Raw genomic sequence first — 13,879 nt, 5'->3', positions numbered from 1 at the left:
ATCCATAACCAATCATGATTTCCCCAATTAACCTGTGTGTTAAAATCTCCCACGACTATCGTAACATTGCCCTTTTGACGTGCCCTTTCAATTTTCCATTGTATTCTATGGTCCACCTCCTAGCTACTGCTGGAAGGCCTGTGTATAACTGCCATCAGGGTCCTTTTACCCTTGCACTTTCTTAACTCAACATCTTCCGATCCCATGTCACATCTTTCTACTGATTTCTGCTAATAAACAAAAACAACACAGTTTGTGAACAGGTGTGTATATATAAGTAAAGACTGACAAGAAATGTGTAAAGGAAGACAAATAAAATATAAAAAACATGAGTTGTAGAAAAATGAGAACATGGTAGGGCTCCTTGATGGGTGCTGCTTTCTTATAGCAGCACTCCTCGTACACATGTTCAGTGATGGGGAGAGCTTTGCTTGCCCATGGGCTGTGCCCTCCACTTTGTGTGGACTTTTCCATTTCTGGGTTACAGGCTGTGATGCATGTGCATCAATATTTTAGGTGACATGCTAAATCTACACAAACCTCTAAGAAAGTAGTGGCACTGCCAAGCCTTTTCATAATGGCACTTACATGCCAGTCTCAGGACAGATCCTCTGAAGTGATGACACCAAGTTACTGATCCTCTCCACCACCGATCCCCTAAAGAAGACTGGCTCCTGGACCTTCAGCTTCCTCCCCCTGTAGACAATAATCAGCTCTTTGGTTTTGTGGTTTGTGAGTCAGTCAGGGTAGTCAAAAGCCTAACTAATGTCTGCGAGTCCGATTCCAGTTCCACTGAAGGCCAGAGAAGATGGCCTGTCCTGGGGTTAGAGAATTGTTTATGTGGGTGGGAGGGAGAAACGGGGCTTGTTTTGCTGTTTTGTTGCCTGTTGTGTTCTGTATTGTTCTGCCAAGCATCATGAGCATGCTGTGTTGGTGCCAGAATGTGTGGCAACCCTTGCAGGCTGCCCCAGTGCACACTCGAGTGTGTTAATTGTTAATACAAATGACGTATTTTATGTTTTGTAATGTACATATGATATATAAACTTGAATCCTGAATCTTGTGTTACTTTTGTTATGATGGTCTACTGCTACAGTTCCTCTTCTTATTTTTCTCTTTAATAGCATTTTGGCTTATTTTCAACTTCCTACTGCAATTTCCTTCAAAAATTCTCAAGATGAAATCAATTGAACACCAGTATCTAGACATGTGACTGAATCACATCCCTTCATGTGTTGTCTTTTGTCTATTTTAGGGATGAGAATGTAACTTGTTCATGTAAAGCCATTCTAGGTTTTCTGAACACTTGCAACAAAATCCAGCTGTGGATTAAGAAACATGACTTCTTGGTAAACTGAACTTAAAATGATCATTTTTGCTGTGAAAATGCACAGTGAGAAAACCTTTAAATATGATTGTTGAAATTGTTCCTTATCTTTACATTTTAAAAAACATACAAATTTCCTTTTGAACACGAGATTCTGTAAATGCTGGAAATCTTGAGCAACACAAAGTGCTGGAGGAAGGAGGTCAGGCAGCATCTATGGACGTGAATAATCAGTCAACATTTTGGGCCAAGATCCTGATGAAGGACCACAGCCAGAAATGGCGACTGTTTATTACTCTCCATAGACCTGCTGATTTTCCTTCTGAAGTTCCTGTCATAATCTCTCATCATTACAAAGTTCTCTACCACAAATGACTTGCTTTTGTTTAAAGCAAAGAGTTAGGGTCATCGTTGAGAAAGAAAGTCAGTTTATATAAAAGCGCTGAGCTCTATAAAGCTTTATAGTGCTGATTGAAGGATATTGCATTTGGTCACAACACTGGGAGAACTGTCACATTCCTTCCCCTGAAAGTACCGCAATGTATTTTTGTCTTCCATTTAAGATCAGAAGGTAACAGTAACTCGAATAACCATGTGTTACAGCAGTGGTGCTAAGAAGAACATCTCAGAACACACAACACATTGAACCTTGAAGGGGATGGGCTACAGCAGCAGACAGCCACGGACATACAGTCAGTGGCCACTTTATTAGGCGTAGGAGACACCTAATTAAGTGGCCACTGAGTGTCTGCATTGAAGGACCTTTCATTTGATACATATACATGCTTTTAAATTAATGACTTACATGGGAGATCATTAAATTTCATAGAACATACTACTAATTTTTGTTAATTCTGGCAAGTTTGAAATGCAGAATTCACCAGTCCTGCCATTGTGATCTAAATTCTCCTTTGCGTACTATCTTCATTATTGGTAATGCATTGTCCTGAGTATAGTAGAATTTTATTCACATTGCATATTTAACGTAGCAAGACATCTCAATATCTCTTATTGTTCTGAGATAAATCCTCACAAAGAACGTGTTGTTACTGAATCATAGGTCGGTGGGACTAGGTGACAGTAGGAGTTCGGCACGGACTAGAAGCGCTGAGATGGCCTGTTTCCGTGCTGTAATTGTTATATGGTTATATGCTTGTAAGATCAACACCTGAAATCACACTCTCATTACTCCTTTAATATGTAACTTTCTTCGATATGTTGGAGTCCATGACCTTTCATCCCATCACTTACACATTGACGGTCAAACACCTATCAAACACTAATCCTACATTAATCCTATTTTTCACTCTCCCCACATTCTTATTTATCTTTCCCCCGCCATATTCTGCCATACAGAATGTACCACAGAAAACTGACCAAAACTACGTCTATAAACTGTTGAAAGTAGTAGGTTTAGGTTTAGGCCATTCTAAGGGTCTGTATGTCATCCAGCCAATATACAAAGAACCTTGAATTTCCTGAGAGTGCGTTTAACTCCAGTAGTGACTTTCTAAGGGAGGAACTTTCTAATTAAATGGTTTCCTGCCAAGAGTCTCCACTATTTTGCAAGGCTGTTATCAGCTGTCAGCCAGTAAAACCACATGATATGTGATACATATTACTTCTCAAACATAATGTTATTCCTTTATTGCTCTTTGTTTTTATGTTATAATTTTTGTCTTTGCACTGTAGTGTTGCTACAGAACAGCACATTTCACATCATACATCAGTGATAAATATGACTCTGAAATGAAGGTCTCGGAAGCATTCCATGCTTCTTGCTTACCTGTCCCTGAAAACTTGCTCCACCCCTCCTATTTGTCATGAGTCATTCACTCACAAGATTACAAGCACTCAGTTGTCATGTTATTTATCAGACTTTGGCAGCACTGTTCCCTTTGAATTTTGAACTTTTGAACTTATTTTACCAAAGTAAATTGATTATCAAAATACGTATACGTCACCACCTTCTACCTTGAGATTTATTGTCTTGCAGGTATTCACGTTAGAACCAAAAAAGTACAATAGAATCAATGAAAAATTACACACAAAGCACCAATGTGCAAAAGAAGACAAGTATGTGCAAATACAAAAACAAACAAATAATAAGTAAATAACACTGAGAATATGAAATGTAGAATCTTTACAATTAAGCCATAGGCTGTGTTGAGTGATTCAGTTCACTGTTGAGGAGAGTGTAGTTATTCCTGCTGGTTCAGGAGCCTGATGGTTGAAGCATAATAACTGTTCCTGAACGTGGTGGTGTAGGATCTAAGGCTCCTGTACCACCTTCCCACTGGCAACAGCAAGAGCATAGACTGGATGGGGGGCTGGGGGGAGGTGTTCTTGATTATTGATGCTACTTTCTTGTAGTAGTGTACCTTGTAGCTGTATTCAATGGTGGGAATGGCTTTTCCTGTGATGAACTGGGCTGATCCGTCACTTTTTGTAGGCTTTCTGTGCTTGAACGTTGGTGTTTCCATACCAGCATGTGATGCAACCAGTAAGGATATTGTTTACTGTGCACCTATAGAAGTTTATCGAAGTTTTAGATGACATGCTGAATCTACGCTAACTTCTAAGTAGAGGTGCTACCGTGCCTTCTTTGAATAAGCTAAGTATATCAGTTTTAATACAAAGTTGTTTCCGTTTATTATAAAAAGCAACCTTTTCATTCGGTGAATACAAGGGTACCGGCTTAGAATTTCTGCGAGTTCTGAATGTAAAACTGTTTAAGTCAGCTGTTCAAATGATTTATATTTTATTAGCAGAAAGAATGCCAGTAGCAAATGTTTTAATTTGTTAAATATTACTTAGAAAAGTTTTCCACAATGTGTACTAAGAATTAATGAATATTGCTTTAATGATATACTAGGATACATCTAACTTTCTCATAGGTGGTGGACTAATTCCAATTATTTTTGATGATTAGCCAATTTTAATTAATCCAACAATACAAGGATAACTTTCTTTTAACAGGAGTAGGCTGACACGTCAGTGCACTCCCAGAGGAGTCCTGTTTTTCTGACGAGTCTTTAAACAGTAATTATCTCTACTCTCTTTAAGAGAGAACATGGGAGGCGACCTTTGTGACCTCGCTGACACTTATCCCTCCAATACCTTAAAAATAGAATACTCATTTGTTATCACACTGTGAGGAATTTGCTATGAGCCAAAATACCAACTGCACTTTCTGCATTACAACAGTGACAACATTTCAAAGCTGCTTTTTGAATGAATTGTTTTGTGGCATTGAGATGGTGCATAAATTTGTCTGTTTCCCTTTTACATTCATTTCTTTTGTAATTGTTTTCTTTTGTAGTGATTTTATATTTTACATTTATTATCATGGTAATGAGTTGGTTGAAACTTGAATAATAATATTAATTTAGAAAGCTAACCCATTTCCAATCCTAATTGTTGATTATATTCAAAATGGAGACTAGACCACCTTCAAGCTTGTGCTTCCAATTATATATTGAATTTCTACCTCAGCCATTGCTGCATCCTTTCTTCATTTCTAATTGTGATGAATATTCACTGCCCTTCAACAGCTGGTATATGCTTGCTAACCTTAGTTTTCTAAACAGAGCATCTGTCACTTGAAAGTTCAAAAGCAATTGTAGGTAAACTTACAACTTTGTTTAGTTTCTGGTTATAATAGGAAGTCAGTCTTCAGTTATTGAAATGGAAATCAGTAATTAGCGTGTAGTTTTAAAAAGCAGTCTATGTTGGAGCTTGAGAAACAGTTGTTATATTTAAAGTTCTGCAAGATCTAGAACCTGACCATTAAGGAGTAACTTGGTAGTGTATTTGGATGATGAAGTTTTGCAGAAATAGGATGTTTGCCTAATTTTGTACCTTGGAATCTTTTTAATATTTAAAATTTATCTGTGGAATAAATGGTGGGTGTTAGAGCTTTCCTAGGAAAGGAATTTAGTTTTTAGGTGTATTGTATTCTTGCATAGCTTGAGAACTAGCAATGCAAATAAATCACTAAAGCTAGTACTCTAATGCAAAATGTGCTCACGAATGGCAACTTATATGACTGACATATTAAAAAGAGAGAAAGGGCTCCTTTAGTATCACAATCATACAGTTCTACAGCACAGAAACAGGCCCTCCGGTTCAAATCAGCAATACCTACCAAAATGTTTATCCAAGTTGGTCACAGTTGCCTGTGTTTGGCCTGTATCCATCCAAACCTTTCCGAACCATGTACCTGTGTAAATGTATTTTAAAATTGTAATTCTACGTGCTACTGCACTTTTTAATGGGAGCTCATTCCATATGCCCACCATCCTATGTGTGTAAAATAAAAAGTTACCCCTCTCACCCTCTATTTATGCTCTCAAGTTTATGACTCTCCTATCCTGGGAAAAAGACTGTGGTCTTCCATGCTATTTGCACCACTCATTATTTTAGATAGCTCTATAATGTCACCTCTCAGTTTCCTATGCTCCAGGGGAAAAATGTACCAGCCTCCTCTTATAACTCAAGCTCTTGGTAAGTGTATTCAAGATTGTACACAAACGAAGACAATCTGGGTGTTCCCAAACCAGAAACCAATGACAAATTGGGATATCCACTCCTTAATGCAGACTAGGGGTGAACCAGGTGACCCCGATGTTTACAAAAAATTGTGATTTTAACCCCTGTAAAGCTATCAATGATGCCAAGAGACAATACCAGTCTAAAATGGAGTCCCAGATGTGGCAGGATTTACGTGCTATAATGGGCTACCAAATGAAGTGAGGTTGCATCGGTAACAAAATGCATCCCTTCCTGATGAGATTAACACATTCTATGACCGTTTTTATCAGGAAGGGAGTGGAATGTCGCCACTCACACTGACAGCCTCCAATGCACTTGAACCCAAGGTCACTGTCGTGGACATAAGATCAGTCTTTCAGAGTGGAAACCCACAAAAGGCATCTGGCCCCGATGGAAGCCCTGCCATGTTCTTAGATCCTGCACAGGTCAGCTGGTGGGCTTATTTGTGATATGTTGTCCTCTCCCGGCTTTAGTCGAAGTTTCCACTACTTAAAGAAGACTATTATCATCTCAGTACCTAAGAGAGGCAATGTGCCTCAATGACTAAAGCCCAGTGGTTCTGACAATGACTATCGTGAAGTGCTTCAGAAGGCTAGTCATGGCACGCAATAACTCCAGCCTCCTAAACAGCCTCAACCCACTGCAATCTGCCTACCACCAAAACAAGTTTGTTTTTTTGGAGTGAGGGTGGGGTTTGATGTTCCTGTTGCTGTTTGCACAATATATTTTGCGCTCATGGGGGGGGAGGCGGCGGGTGATGTTTGATGTTCTTGATGTTGTTTGCACTGTTCGTTTTTTTGCATGTGGCGGGGGGGATTTATGTTTTTCTTTGAATGGCTTCCATGGTTTTCTTTGTTTTGTGACTCTCTGGAGAGGCCAAATCTCAGTTGTATACTGCATACATACATTGATAACAAATGTACCTTGTACCTTGAACCTTGAAGAGATCAACACTTCTCTCCAGAGCATCTGGAAAGTAAAGCTATCTATATTAGACTTTTGATTATCGACTCCAGGACTGCCTTCAATACTGTAATTTCAACCAAACTCATCAGCTTCCAAGACCTGGGACTCAGCACTTCAATTTGCAACTAGATCCTTAACTTCCTGATCTGAAGACCACCATGACTAAGGGTAGGCAGCAAATTCTCCACTATAGTTATCCACAACACTGGTGCCTCATAAGGCTGCACTGTCAGCCCCTTACTCTACTCCGTATATTGTTACAACTGCATGGCCAAATTCTGTGCTAACTCCATCTATAAGTTCATAGTGGGCTATATCTCAAACACAATTCGTCAAGTACAGGAAGTAGATAAAACACCGAGTGGCATTGTGTCATGACAACAAACTTTCCCTCAATGTCAGCAAAACCAAAGAACTAGTCATTGAATTAAGGAAAAAAGGTCCGTACACGTACTTCTCTTTACATCATCTGTACTGAGGTCGAAAAGGTTGAGAGCTTCAAATTCATAGGGTGAGCATCACCAATAGCCTGTCCTTTTCCAACTGTGTTGATGCCGTGGTTAAGAAAGATTACCAACGCCTCCATTTCCTTTGGATTTGGCTTGGTCTCTTTGATTCTCAAAGAATCCCCTATAAAAAGCATCCTATCTGAATGCATGATGGCTTGGTATGGCAACTGCTGTGGCTGTGACCACAAGAAACTGCGGAGAGCTGTGGACACATAATGGAAACCAGCCTCCCCTCCGTGGTCTATGTCTATATTTCTTGTTGCCTCGGTAAAGCAGTCAGCATAATCAAAGACCTCATCCACCCTGGTCATTCACCACCACCCCCCTCCCCCATGCCCCCGATCCCACCATCAGGCAGAAGAAACAAAAGCTTAAAAAACATGGTCCATAAGTCTCAAGGTCAGGTCAGTATCCCTCTGTTATAAAACTATTGGACAGTTTCTTAGGCTCAAAGGGCTAGAAGGCCTTATTCCACACTATCTCAATAAATGAATGAATGGATAAATAGATAAATAATAAGAATGGACTCTTGATCTCACAATTTACCTCGTTATGAATTTGCGCCTTATTGTCTACCCACACTACACTTCATCTAGCTGTAACACTTTATTCTGCTCTCCATTATTGTTTTATCTTCCCTTCCTTCATGTACTGTTGAAATGATTTGATCTGTAGGCAAGATTCACACTGTACTTTGGTGTATGCGTCAATAACAAAGCTATTTAGTCATTTACTCATTGCCACAGCTATTATAAAAGAAAGTGTGTAATTAAAATTTGCTATTACTGTATGAACAGCAGAGTTGTCTGGCCTTATGCAAACTAATTATTTTTTGGTACATTCTCAAGTTGTTTTGAGTTGTCTTAGAGAGGTCAGATTTTTTCCCCCCCAGCACTCCCCTCCTGTTTGCTAAATCAATAAAACCATTTACATTTCTTTTGGACTCGTCTTTTGTTTCGCTTCCCTTTATGGCTTGTATCACTGGTATCTCTTACTCTTTTTTCTCACTTGGGCACCACAGATTCCAAGGAAACATTGGATTGTATAGAGGGAAAGGGAGTTTAAAAGGAGCAGGAGCGATTGGCCATTTTGCATGCCAAAGATCCCAGGGAAACGTCAGGTTGCATAAAGGGAGCGAGAGTTTAAAAGAAGCGAATGGGGGAAGGGGGAGAAAGAGTTTTAAAAAAGTGAATGGGGCAGCAGGGGGGAGTGGTGCAGTCAGCACTTTTTGTGCACCATAGCTCCTGATGAGACATTGGATTGAGCATAATTAGCACTTGGCAAGTGCCAGTAAAAAGAAGTTAAGCAGAGCGACTGTTGTGCCAATGAGTTCATGTAAAGTAGGGAGCTGAGGCTTTGGCTCATCAGGGTTAAGCTCATTGAAGCTTTAATGAGAAAAGATATAGGACAATTTTTTTATTACTTATTAATTCTTTCTTATTACACATTTAGTGCAGTGGGAATGCCAGGCAGAATAGTGGAATGCTCCTCTTGGGGGATGTGGGAAGGGCAGGGAGACTGCCACTTTCCCTGATGACTACACCTGCAAGTGCATCCAGCTTCAGCTTCTAACAGACCGTGTGAAGGAGTTGGAGATGGAACTAGATGAACTCGATTATTTGGGAGGTTGAGGGTTAACAGAGAGGACATACGGAGAGTTAGTTACACCCAACATGTATGACGCATGTAACTGGGTGACTGTCAGGAGGAGGAAAAGGGATAAGCAGCCACTGCAGAATACCCGTGGCCGTTCCCCTCAACAACAGATGTACTACTTTGGATACTGTTGGGGGGGGCGGAGCTAACATGGCAGAGGGAAGTCACAACAGTCATGTCTCTGGTACTGACCCTGACTCTGTGGCTCAGAAGGGAAAGAGAAAAAGAGGTGAGATGTAGTGATAGGGGGTACGTTAGTTAGGAGAAAAGAAAGGATGTTCTGTTGACAAGAACAAGATTCCTGGGTGGTATGTTGGCTCCTATGTTGGCTCCTGAGTGTCAGGTCAGTGACATCTCAGATCAAATGCACAGCATTCTTAAGTAGGAGGCCGAGCGGCAAGAGTTCATGGTCCACGTCAGTACCAATAACATAGGAATGGTGGCACAGTCCTCCAAAGTGAGCCGAGGGGGTTAGGTGCTGTTAAAGGACAGGACCTCCAAGGTTGTGATCTCAACTGCTATCCATGCCATGTGCTGGCAAGGCTGGAAATAAGATGATTAACATAGTTTAACACATGGCTAAGGTGATGGTGCAGGAGGGAGGGCTTCAGATTTTTGGATCATTGGGCTCTCTTCCAGAGAAGGTGGGACCTGTCTAGAAGGGACAGTTTGCACCAGAACTGGAAGGGAACTAATATCTTAGTGGGAAGCTTAGCTTTGCTACATGGGGAGTGGGGGTGGGGGGGGGTTAAGCTAGAGTTGCAGGGGGATGGGAACTGGAGCAGCAGAACAGATAGTGGAGTGATTGTGGAGAAAGATGTTGTTCTAGATACAACATCTTTCTCCACAACCTAAGTACAAATCCAAGAATCAAAAGGTCAAGCATGGTGGAACTAATGGTCTGAGCTGGGTACGTTTCAATGCAAGATGTATTGTAGGAAAGGTGAAGAGTGTGGATCAGCACATGGAATTATGACATTGTAGCCATGAGTAAAACTTAGTTGCAGGAAGGGCAGGACTGAGAGCTCAGTGTTCTGAGCTTCCATTGATTTAGACATGATAGAGCGGGAGGGATTATAGGTTAGGGAAGCTGTCACAGCACTGTGCAGCTAGGACAAACCTTGAGAGCTTGTCTAGTGAAGCTTTATGGGTAGAACTGAGGAATAAGAAAGGTATATTATAGACCACCTAATAGACTGCACCATCTGGAGGAGCAAATTTGTTGAGAGATCACAGACCTTTGTAAGAAACATAAGGTTGTGATGGTAGGTCATTTTAACTTTCTACATACTAACTGGGACTTCCATACTGTAAGAGGGCTGGACACTGCTTGGTCACAGCCTACCACTGTGAACGCTAGCATCTTGTGTCATGCATTCAAAAAAACAATTTTTTTTTTACTGATGACCTCCCACGAAACACCAATTGAGGAAACCCTGCTGTAGAGTTTACTGAAAATGGTGTGAAAAACAAAAAAAAAATCCAGTGAGCAGCAGTTCTGTGGGCAAAAACAGCTTATTAATGAGAATGGCCAGACTAGTTCAAGCTGACAGGAAGGTGACAGTAACTCGATTAACCACACCTTATAGCAGTGGTGTGCAGAAGAGCACCTCTGAATGCACAACATGTGAAATCATGGTGGATGGGCTACAGCAACAGAAGAGCATGAACACACAGAAATACATTCAGAGACCACTTCATTAGCTACCTCTTGTACCTAATAAAGTGGCCGCTGAATGCATTGATTTGGTTAAATAAATGCATTGGGAGGATACTCATGAAAAACAAATACTGGCTGGCAAGAGATGGGATTACTGAGACATTAACCAATATCTTGTGTCTCACTAATTTGATTATTTTGAGGAGGTGTTGAAGTTAGATCTGTGGATGTTGTATACATGGATTTTAGTAAGGTGTTTGACAAGGTCCCTCATGGGAGGCTTATCCTGAAGATTAAGATGCATGGGATCTACAGTGAATTGACTGTTTGGATTCAGAGTTGGTCTGCCCATAGAAGACAGTAGAGCATTCTAACATCTGCAAATTTCTACATCCGTAGAAATTTGCAAGAGTCTTTGGTGATATAATCGAGTTTCCCAAAAATCCTAATGAAATATAACTGCTGCCATGCCTTCTTTGTAATTGCATCAATACGTTGGCCCAGGATGGATTTTAAGAGATGTTGATACCCAGGAACTTGAAACTGCTCACACTTTCCACTGCTGATCCCTCGATTAGGACTGGTATGTGTTCCCTTAACTTCCCCTTGAAGTCCACAATCAATTCCTCAGTCTAAATGATACTGATTGCAAGGTTGTTACTGTGACAGCGCCTAACCAGCTGATCTATCTCTTTCCTCCTCATCATCTGAAATTTTGACAACAATAGTTGTGTTGTTGTCAAATTTATAGATGGTGTTTGAGCTGGGGGTATCCACACAGTCCTATATCCTATCTCTAAAGGAATATCAGGAAACCAGGATGTGCTTTTACAAGAATTCAGTGGTTTCATGTATGCTGCTACCAGTGTTGGCATTTTAAAAGATCTAATATGATTATCTTCTTTCTTTTTAAAGCCTTCAAGTATCAACCATGAAACAGTTGTGTTAAATATTTGTATATTTGTACGTGGAATTTGGGTAAAGCTCATGGAAGAGCCTTTTCCATGTGCTGATTATGGTAAAAGTGCTCTCAGATAATTTACATATTTATAGTAATTTACATATTACTATTTAACTATTTATGGTTTTATTACTATTTATGGTGCAACTGTAACGAAAACCAATTTCCCCCGGGATCAGTAAAGTATGACTATGAGAAGAGCCAAGATTGAAAAAGGGGATGGTAAAAGAGAAATGGTGCTTCTGCATCAATGTTATGATGGTGTGTGGATAATGTAAGAACTTTGGAGGTGTTGCTACTTTCATATCGTTCATACTTACAAAAAGAGTTACTGTATTCAAAGAGGACTTTAATATGGACAAGTATTTATTCCAAACATGGAATTAATTTATCTCCAGAGCACCAACTTGGTTTTTCTATAAAGAGGCTTTACATGGAACTGACTAGACAGAGCTATAGCAATGGAATCCATATCTGCAGTGATGTACACCTGCGGGTGCGGGTCCTCTTTGCTGCCAACAATCCCCATTCCCCGTGACACCTGAGTTTGTTCTTATTTCTGTCTGCTCACCCTCTATTCACAGAGTGAGTGGTGGAAATTTGTACACATAATGCATGCAAGGTTAATGTCACCTTAGATCACAAGTACAACCAATAATAATCAAAAACGTCTCCCACCCTAGTCGTTCTCTCCCTTCACAGTGGGTAAAAGCCAGAAAAATTTGAAAATATGCACCACTCAGCTCAAGGACAGCTTCTATCCCACTTGAATGGACCTCCTAGACTATAAAATTCAACTCTTAATTTCATGATCTACCTCGTCATGGCCCTTGATCCTTATTTTTTTGGTCCTATACCTTATTTGCACTTACTTTGTAAGTGTAACTCTATATTCTACATTCTGTTAATTGCGTTTCCCTTTGTACTACCTTGATGTGCTTGTGTCTTGAAATGATCTGTAAGGAGGGCATGCAAAACAATGGTTTTCACTATATCTTAATACCTATGATAGTAGTAAGCCAATTGCCATTTTTTTGAATTGACCCAGTAGCAAGTCAGGTGAACATATGGATCTTTAATATATCATTCCTTTTTTTTGGCTCAGAAGAGTTTCTAGCTTGTTAACATTATAAATGTAAGTTCTTTCATTGCTTTCTCAACAAGAGTTCAAACTTTAGAAGATTTTATGCAGCAGCACCCAACTCTGTTTTAATTATATTTTGTGACTTCCCTTAGAGATAAGATTTTTCCTTGGAGTGCAGGTTCCAGAAAGTGGTATTTGTGACTTTAAGCACCAGCTTTACAGTTGACCTGACCATTAGAAGCTGGATCAAAATTACCCAAGGACTTTTGTATTCTATCAATTTAGTCTGGATTCGAACCAAGAACTTAAGGCAAAAATGCACACCACCAACACATTGCATTGCATTTCATTGAATTATTTTCACTTCATTTTCAGTTTATAGCTTACTTATTTTCACTGCTTAGCCTCTGTTTGGCTTTAGATTAAACTTGCTCAAATGATATGTATTATTTTAATTAGTGCTTTGCAGTCATTGTTTATTTTAGAAACAAACAATTGACTTTTCTTTCTCGGGACCACATTTTCCTTAATTGATTAAAAAAAAGTACGTTCATTGGTTGCAGACTGATAGAATAAATTTGAGCATTTAACAATATGTTGTCTGTGTGAGAATGATTAACTATAAGGGAAGATTGGACAAACAGGGACTGTTTTCTCTGGAGCATCGGAGGCTGATGGAAGTATTTAACATTATGAGAGGCGTAGGTAAGGTAAATAGTCAGTCTTTTTTCCAAGGTGGGAATGTCAAATACCAGAAGGTATAGCTTTAAGGTGAGAGGGGGAAAGTTTAAAGGAGATTTATGAGGCAAAATTTTTTTACACATTGATGGGTTCCTGAAATGTGCTGCTAGGGAAGGTGATAGAAGGTAATAAACAGAAATTTTTAAGAGTCATTTCAACAGGTGCAGACAGCTAGGGAATAGAAGGATGCAAGCCATATGTAAGCAGATAGGATTAGTTTAGATTGGTATTTTTTTGGTGCAGACATGGTGGGCCAAAGGGCCTGTTTCTGTGTGGATTGCTCTCTGTAATAATATACATTCGTTTAAGGAGCTAACTAATTACTTGGGAAGGAAGATAGAAGAATCATATTTAACTATTATTCAAATAAAGAAAATGATGATGCAGGTATCATAATTACACTAATGGTATCTTTTGGGTC

At 39.7% G+C, this 13,879-nt stretch overlaps 1 protein-coding gene across 4 annotated transcripts in view; it reads left to right on the top strand.

Annotated features, from left to right (window-relative positions):
- The window catches only part of LOC134357948 (solute carrier family 12 member 7-like), a 265,931-nt gene that overhangs the window by 149,523 nt on the left and 102,529 nt on the right, over positions 1 to 13,879 (top strand). The window lies entirely within an intron of this gene.

The sequence above is a fragment of the Mobula hypostoma genome, chromosome 17, assembly GCF_963921235.1.
Source record: "Mobula hypostoma chromosome 17, sMobHyp1.1, whole genome shotgun sequence".
NCBI classification, from domain to species: domain Eukaryota; kingdom Metazoa; phylum Chordata; class Chondrichthyes; order Myliobatiformes; family Myliobatidae; genus Mobula; species Mobula hypostoma.
The sequence above is the reverse complement of the archived record's forward strand: the minus strand, read 5'-3'. Positions and strand labels throughout refer to the sequence as shown.